The sequence below is a fragment of the Rhineura floridana genome, chromosome 2 (assembly GCF_030035675.1).
Source record: "Rhineura floridana isolate rRhiFlo1 chromosome 2, rRhiFlo1.hap2, whole genome shotgun sequence".
NCBI classification, from domain to species: domain Eukaryota; kingdom Metazoa; phylum Chordata; class Lepidosauria; order Squamata; family Rhineuridae; genus Rhineura; species Rhineura floridana.
In genome coordinates this window covers 100069696-100077206 of record NC_084481.1, presented here as the reverse complement: position 1 = coordinate 100077206, position 7511 = coordinate 100069696, and positions in this window count along the sequence as shown.

The window sequence follows — 7511 nt, the reverse complement described above, 5'->3', positions numbered from 1 at the left end:
CACCAGCAGAGCTGGCCCAAGACATTTTGCCGCCTGATGCAGAACAGCAAATGGTCCCCCCCCCAAGTCAAGCTGAATTTATCCAAGACTGGCCAAGTTATTATGGCACCTGGCACAGAGAATCTCACAAACACCCCTTAGTAAATTAAATTACTAAGGATTTATTGCCCTATCATGTTACCCCAAATTAGCTGCCTGAGGTACCTGCCTCACTCTGCCTAAGGGAAGGGCTGGCCCTGGACACCAGAGTTTCAATCCTATGCACACTTTCCAGGGTTGTAAGTCCCAATGAAATCCATGCAACCTGACTTCTGGGTAAAGAGTGGGTAAACATGGATAGTATTATTCAGCACAATTTTCCTTTCTTGCAGAAGGGAAAGTGAGGCTAACGCTTAGTCAGGGCTTATACTTTGTGCTGGAATTCATTAAGGCTCAGGGCTTTGTTTTCAGAACCACTGCTGAGTCCTAGAACAGGAAAAGCAATAATGAAGGGAATACCTCTGAGCATGTGCAGAATGTATCTGTCTTACCACTAAACAACCTCTGCCGTTTAATTTAGAATTAAGGAACAGGATTTCCAGAACAGATGAAAGGGCCCCCAGGCAGACTTGATTGCCATGCCATTTGTTCTTAAAATCAAATAAAAAGGATTGGAGGTAATACAGAAAGGCCATCAAGTGAGTCTGTAGCACAAAAGTTGGGACCTGAACTTAAGTCTTTCTAAAGTCGGATGTGCAACAAAATGTTGCTGTGTTGAGCGCTCCTTTCAGGTTGCCAGCCAGCCAGCCATGCCCTTTGCGAGGATACTCTATTCCATTCTCCCTCACCAGGTTCCTGAAAATATTGTTTGTACTTCTGAAACCATCAAAGGTTCCCTGAGCCTCTTAATACATTCCTCTTATGTGTGGATGCTGTTATTTCAGCTACATAAGGATGAGCATTCTGAGGATGAGTTTGCTCTTAGTAGCAAGTGTGGGGAACCGTTGGCCCTCCAAATGTTGCTGAACTACAATTCCCATCAGCCCCAGCAAGCACGGCCAATGGTTTGGGTGATGTCAGCTGGAGTTCAGCGAGATCTGGAGGGCAAAAAGGTTCCCTACACCTGGTATATGGGATTTCCCAATTTGTTGTGGTAATGCTACCTCTTGTACTTCTATTTGTCATAATAATGAAAAAAGAATCTCCTTATTCAGAGGCAGCAGACGCCTGATTGCCAAAATGCAAACAAGGAAGGATGGCTATCTCCAACATGGCCTGCTTCTGAGTTTCCTCCCTCAAGGCAAGAGAATGGCCACTGCTGGAAACAGAGTGCTAAGACAAGACTGACCTTTGGCCTGCTGGAGCAAGGCAATGCTCTTAAATATGCAGCCCAAATGCAGTTTGCTTTGTAGAATTCTGCTGGTTGCTGCTGGGGATGTGCTAACACAAATGCACAAAGGATCACAGTGCAGAACAGCTGAGCTTGCCAGTTTAAAACCCAATGGTTAATAAGGCAACATCTGAGTGGTTTTTCTGTTTGTTTTGTTTTAAATGAAATTGCAAAGAAACACAGTGAGAATATGCTGACAGATGTAAGTAGGACAGATAGTAACCAAAGAGAGTGCACAAAAGAGAGGTCCATAGAGCAAGACAGATAAGGGAACAAATCAGTCTCTGATATTAGATGAAAATCAAATAAATATTTTTTCTCTTGCATATTTGCCAGACCAGGAAGATGAAAAGCTAGAAGTGGGGTTGGAGATGCATGAGTTGCATTACAAGGAGAATTTCCAGCAGATGCAGCATCTCCTCTTATTCACCCTGCTACAGTTACAAAAATGGTTCCAGATTCTCCCTTTCAGTGTTACATGAAAACGTGTGGAAAAGAACAGCATATTTGCACCACTGAGATTTCCATTGGAAAGAGCATTGAACTGCACTTTATATATTTCCCTACTTTCTATATTCTCTTTTATAGGATGGTGTTGAGACAGAAGCGGGGTTTCCATTCTGTCTCAAAAGAAAGACACTGATTTTGTACATGCTCAGGGAGACTGTGCCCTTAAATCCTGTTTTGGAAAATAAATGTTGTCAAGACAAAGCCACTCAAAAGCTGCTTCCCTATGACACACACTGTCCAAGATGCTAGATTAAAAAAATCAAAATAAAAAATAAGAACTTAGAAACCTGGAGTGAGATAATAACAGATTAGAGACTGTATAAACAAATAGCAATGGAGGAGCTTTTAATGGATTACAGCATTTAGAGACCTGCAGAGGGTATGTCCTTTATTGAGCTGCAGAGGGGCTGTGTTGTGGCTTGTCAGAACTGGAGGCTCCCTATCATCTACCTGTGGCATTTTCATCCCCTCTGGGCCTTTTCACACCTAAATGACAAGTTCCAGCTCGCCTGCTCCCAGAAAATGAGCAAATGTATGTCCGGGCCCAGCAAGGAAAACTATCAGCATAATTACATTGCTCTTAGGAAGAAAAGTGTCCTATCGTTTCAGGTTGGGGAAGGGCATTCACTGTCATCTTTTATTATTTATTATTTAGTTATTAAATTTATATCCTGCCCTTCCTCCCAGTAGGAGCTCAGGACAGCAAACAAAAGCACTAAAAACACTTTATCATAAAAACAGACTTTAAAATATATTTAAACAAAAACATCCTTAAAAACATATTAAAACAAAATATCTTTAAAACCATTTTTTAAAAAAGGTTTAAAAACATCTTTAAAAAAAAGGTTTAAAAACATCTTAAAAAGTAATTCCAACACAAACGCAGACTGGAATAAGCTCTCTGCTTAAAAGGCTTGTTGAAAGAGGAAGGTCTTCAGTAGGCACCGAAAAGATAACAGAGATGGCGCCTGTCTAATATTTAAGGGGAGGGAATTCCACAGGGTAAGTACTGCCACACTAAAGGTCCGTTTCCTATGTTGTGAAGAACGAGCCTCCTGATAAGATGGTATCTGCAGGAGGCCCTCACCTGCAGAGCGCAGTGATCGACTGGGCATATAAGGGATAAGACGGTCTTTCAGGTATCCTGGTCCCATGCTGTATAGGACTTTGTACACCAAAACTAGAACCTTGAGCTTAGCCAGGTAGCTAATAGGTAGCAAGTGCAATTCTTTCAGCAGCGGGATGACACCTTGGCGATACCCTGTCCTAGTGAGCAGTCTCGCCGCCGCATTTTGCAAGAGCTGCAGCTTCCGAATGAACCTCAAGGGCAGCCCCACATAGAGCACATTACAGTAATGCAGCCTGGAGGATACCAGTGCATGGGCAACAGTGGTCAGGCTATCCTGGTCCAGAAATGGCCACAGCTGTCTTACCAGCCAAAGCTGGTAAAAGGCACTCCTAGCCACTGAGGCTGCCTGGGCGACAAAGATGGATCCAGAAGCACCCCCAGACTACAAACCTACTCTTTCAGAGGAAGTACGACCCTATCCAAAGCAGGCAACTGACCAATTATCCGAACTCTGGAACCACCAACCCACAGTGCCTCCGTCTTGCTAGGATTCAGTTTATTGGCCCTCATCCAGCCCACCACCGAGTCCAGGCAGTGATCCAGGGCTTCACAGCCTCTCCCAATTCAGATGTTACAGAGAAATAGAGCTGGGTATCATCAGCATACTGCTGACACCAGCCCCAAATCTCCTGATGACCACTCCCAAGGGCTTCATATAGATGTTAAACAGCATGGGGGAACAAGACGGTACCCTGCAGCACCCCACAGCACAACTGCCAGGGGGCCGAAAGACAGTCACCCAATGCCATTATCTGAAAATGACTCTAGAGATAGGATTGGAACCACTGTAAACGTAAAATCTTTTGGGAGTGGGGGTGTTCTCCTCACCCTGCATTCAAAGCAGAGTATGACCCTGTTACTTCTGCTCGATCTCTCAGCAGCATTTGATACCATTGACTATGGTATCCTCCTGGACTGACTCAGTGGGGAAGGTATTGGAGGCACTGTATATGGTGGTTCCGCTCTTACCTTCAGGGTCGCGTCCAGAGAGTAACACTGGGTGAGTGTTCCTTGGCCTCTTAGCACTTTGCTATGGGGTTCTACAGGGTACTACTCTCTCCACAGTGCTATTCAACATCTATATGAAGCCATTGGAAGAGGAGATTTAGAGGAAGGTGACAGCAATATGCTGATGACACACAGCTCCATTTCTCCATAACATCTGAATCAGGAGAGGCTGTGAATGGTCTGGACTGGTGTCTGAATGGACTGGAGAAGGGCCAATAAATTGTGCTTGAATCCTGGGAAGACAGAAGCTCTTTGGTTAGGTGGTTCCCATGTCTGGGAGATAGGCAGGTTACCTATTCTAGATTGGGTTGTGCTCCCTCTGGAGGACCAGGTCCATAGGCTTGGGGTACTCCTGGACTCATCTTTGTCACTAGAGGCTGAAGTATCCTCTGTGGCCAGGAGTGCCTTTTACCAGCTTTGTATGGTTCATCCGCTATGGCGGTTCCTAGACAGGGATAGCCTGACCTCTGTAGTCCATGCGTTGGTAACCTCAAGGCTGGATTACTACAATGTACTCTATGTGGGGCTGCCCTTGGCCCTGGTTCAGAAGTTCCAGTTGGTGCAAAATGCAGCAGACAGAATGCTGATGGGAGCACATGGCCAACAACATGTGACGCCACTTTTAAAACATCTGCATTGGCTGCTCATCTGCTACTGAGCCGGGTTCAAAGTCCTTGTATTAATGTACAAAGCCCTAAACAACTTAGGTTCAGGGTATCTTAGGACCACTTGGACTCTTATATCTCAGCTCGATCACTGAGATCGTCTGCACACACACCCAGTTGGTGAGGCCATTTAACACCGACACAAAATTGAGCCTTCTGTGTCATCAGCCCAGTTCTCTGGAATGCTCTGCCAACAGAGATTCAGCACATGCCTTCCATGGTAACTTTTAAGTGCTTGCTGAAAACCTTTGTTTTGCCAGGTTTATGCAGGCAATTGTTGTTTCACAACTGAACTTTGTTTTTATTGTATTTTCATTGTTTTTCAAAAAATAAATTCTATGGTGGTGGTTGTTTTAAACATGTTGTAAACCACTTTGATGTTTTTAACAAAATAGCAGTATATGCATTTTTATAAATAAACAATAAAGGGTTTTGGGGCTCTCAGGAGCAGCCCCAGAGAGCTTTGCTGAGGCAGATATAAAAGCAGCTGGGCTGATGTTGGATTTTCATATGAAGGGTGGGGCAATGTGGGGATTGCTTTTTCACAATCTTAAGGACGCTGCTTTAGGTGTCACTGTGTGAACTGCTGTATGTGGTGCAACAGCTAAAAACAGACTTCTGCAGCAGGCGTCAAGCCAAAATCACATTTATAAAAGGAAAACAGGCAGGGTTAAAAAGTTATGTAGTCATGAGAGAGACAGACACGAGAAATGAAACGGGTGAGAACACTTTAGTATCTTTAGCTTAGCCAGGAAGAACAGGGAATGGCCAGAACTAATCTCTCCTTAGGTCTTTGTAATCTGGCTGGTCCTTGACCGAAATAAATTTATTTACAATTTAGGTCTTTGTAATGTATAGCACCACCCAGAGGAAAGAGCTCAGTTGCTGGGCCAGGAAATTTACCAACTGGCTGGTGTTACTATATTTACTGTTGCATTCTACAGATGTGAAACAGGTTTGCTCCATTGAATGTTTCCTCTTGATTCCCAGAGAATGACAGAAGTGCTCCCCTCTTCTCTCCAGTGAAGCTTTTATTTCTCTCTCTTTAAGCCAGGCAGGGAACAAAATCATACAGGCTCCTGTGCAGGATTAAAAAGCTTACTTTGGAGCTGTTTGTATCCTACAAGCAGGGACTCTTTAGATCAGGATGGCAAGACATTTGACATCCACATATTTAAAACACATGCAGCTGCATGGATGGCATCTGCAGAAGGCTTACTTCAGCAGAGCTGGACACACATATCAACAGCCTATGGGGGTGCAGCATCTTCTCAACATTCAGCTCCTTGGAATACTGGGCACAACCCAGTAAAAGTTAAGTGCTTTTAAGTCTCATTGACCCAATAGCATGCTGCTGTCCAGGCCCATATTCTGGCTTCACACCTGTCAAGCAGTACAGATCTAGGTATTAGGGGACTCTGGGGCAAGGTGCCACATGTGGACCCCCCTCCCCCACCTGTCTGTTCACTTGTCCTTTTCCTCTGCATCCAAGCTGCCCAACCACTTAGGAGAGGGCAAAGCAGCGGAGAATGGTGGCCCCGATGAATTTGCTCTGGGTTTTAGTCTGAACTTTTAAAGAGCTGAAAGCACCTTGGACAGCTCCTCAGAAGTTCAGACTAAAACCTGGAGCAGATTCACTGCCCCGCTGACATCAGAACCAACAGTCTCCACTGGGGTAAAGCAAGTAGTTGCTCCTCCTCCTTCATGTTACTGTTGGCTCATTCAGAAAGGTGGGTAAGAGGCAAAATGATGGAAGTTTATAAAATTATGCATGGCATGGAGAAAGGGGATAGAGAGAAGTTGTTATCCCTCTTGTGTAACACTAGACCTCTTGGACATCTAATGAAGCTGGAAGATTCAGGACAGACAAAAGAAAGTACTTCTTCACACAGGACAGTTAAAATTTGCTCCCACAGGAGGAGTGATTGCCACCAGCTTGGAAGCTAAAATGATGAAACTGAGGTTATCATGCTTCGGGCACATAATGAGGAGACATGATTCACTAGAAAAGACAATAATGCTGGGAAAAACAGAAGAGAGTAGAAAAAGAGGAGGGCCAAACAGAGATGGACTGATTCCATAAAGGAAGCCACAGACCTGAACTTACAAGATCTGAACAGGGTGGTTCATGACAGATGCTCTTGGAGGTCACTGATTCATAGGGTCGTCATAAGTCATAATCGACCTGAAGGCACATAACAACAAAGCTATCAATGGCTACTGGCCATGATGTCTATGCTCTGCCTCCACAGTTGGAGAAGTATGCTTCCAAATACCAGTTGCTGGAAACCGCAGGAGGGGAGAGTGCTGTTGTGCGCAGGTACTGCTTACGGGTTGGGCTGTGTGGGAAGAGGATGCTAGACTGAATGGGTGATCCAGTAGACTCTTATGTGGGATATAAATATAATAAAATATATTAAGGTAGTTTTACATCCAGTAATTGCATTTCCCAGCACTCAGGCTATTTTTGCACAGAAAATGCCATTTTCCTCACCCAACTCTTGTCTGTTGAAGTTCAGTGATCTGAGGGAGGCAATTTTTGCAAATGTTTTTGAAGTCTCCTCAAAAGGGCCAGTGTAGACCATGACATGGCGACATCAGTTCTACCTCCCTGTTCTCCACTGGATCAAACGGCCTTCTGTCAATAGAGGGACACTACTGTCTGCAACCCATATATATTCAAAATAGTTTAGAATGGGCCTTTGCAATCAAGCAAATACACACCGAGGGCATATATGCCTTCCAGCAGACAGACACGGAAGCGTGCCCATACTTTTTTTTTTAGTTCCAATTAACAGGGACTTCTGGAAACACTGGAATGTAGGCAGAG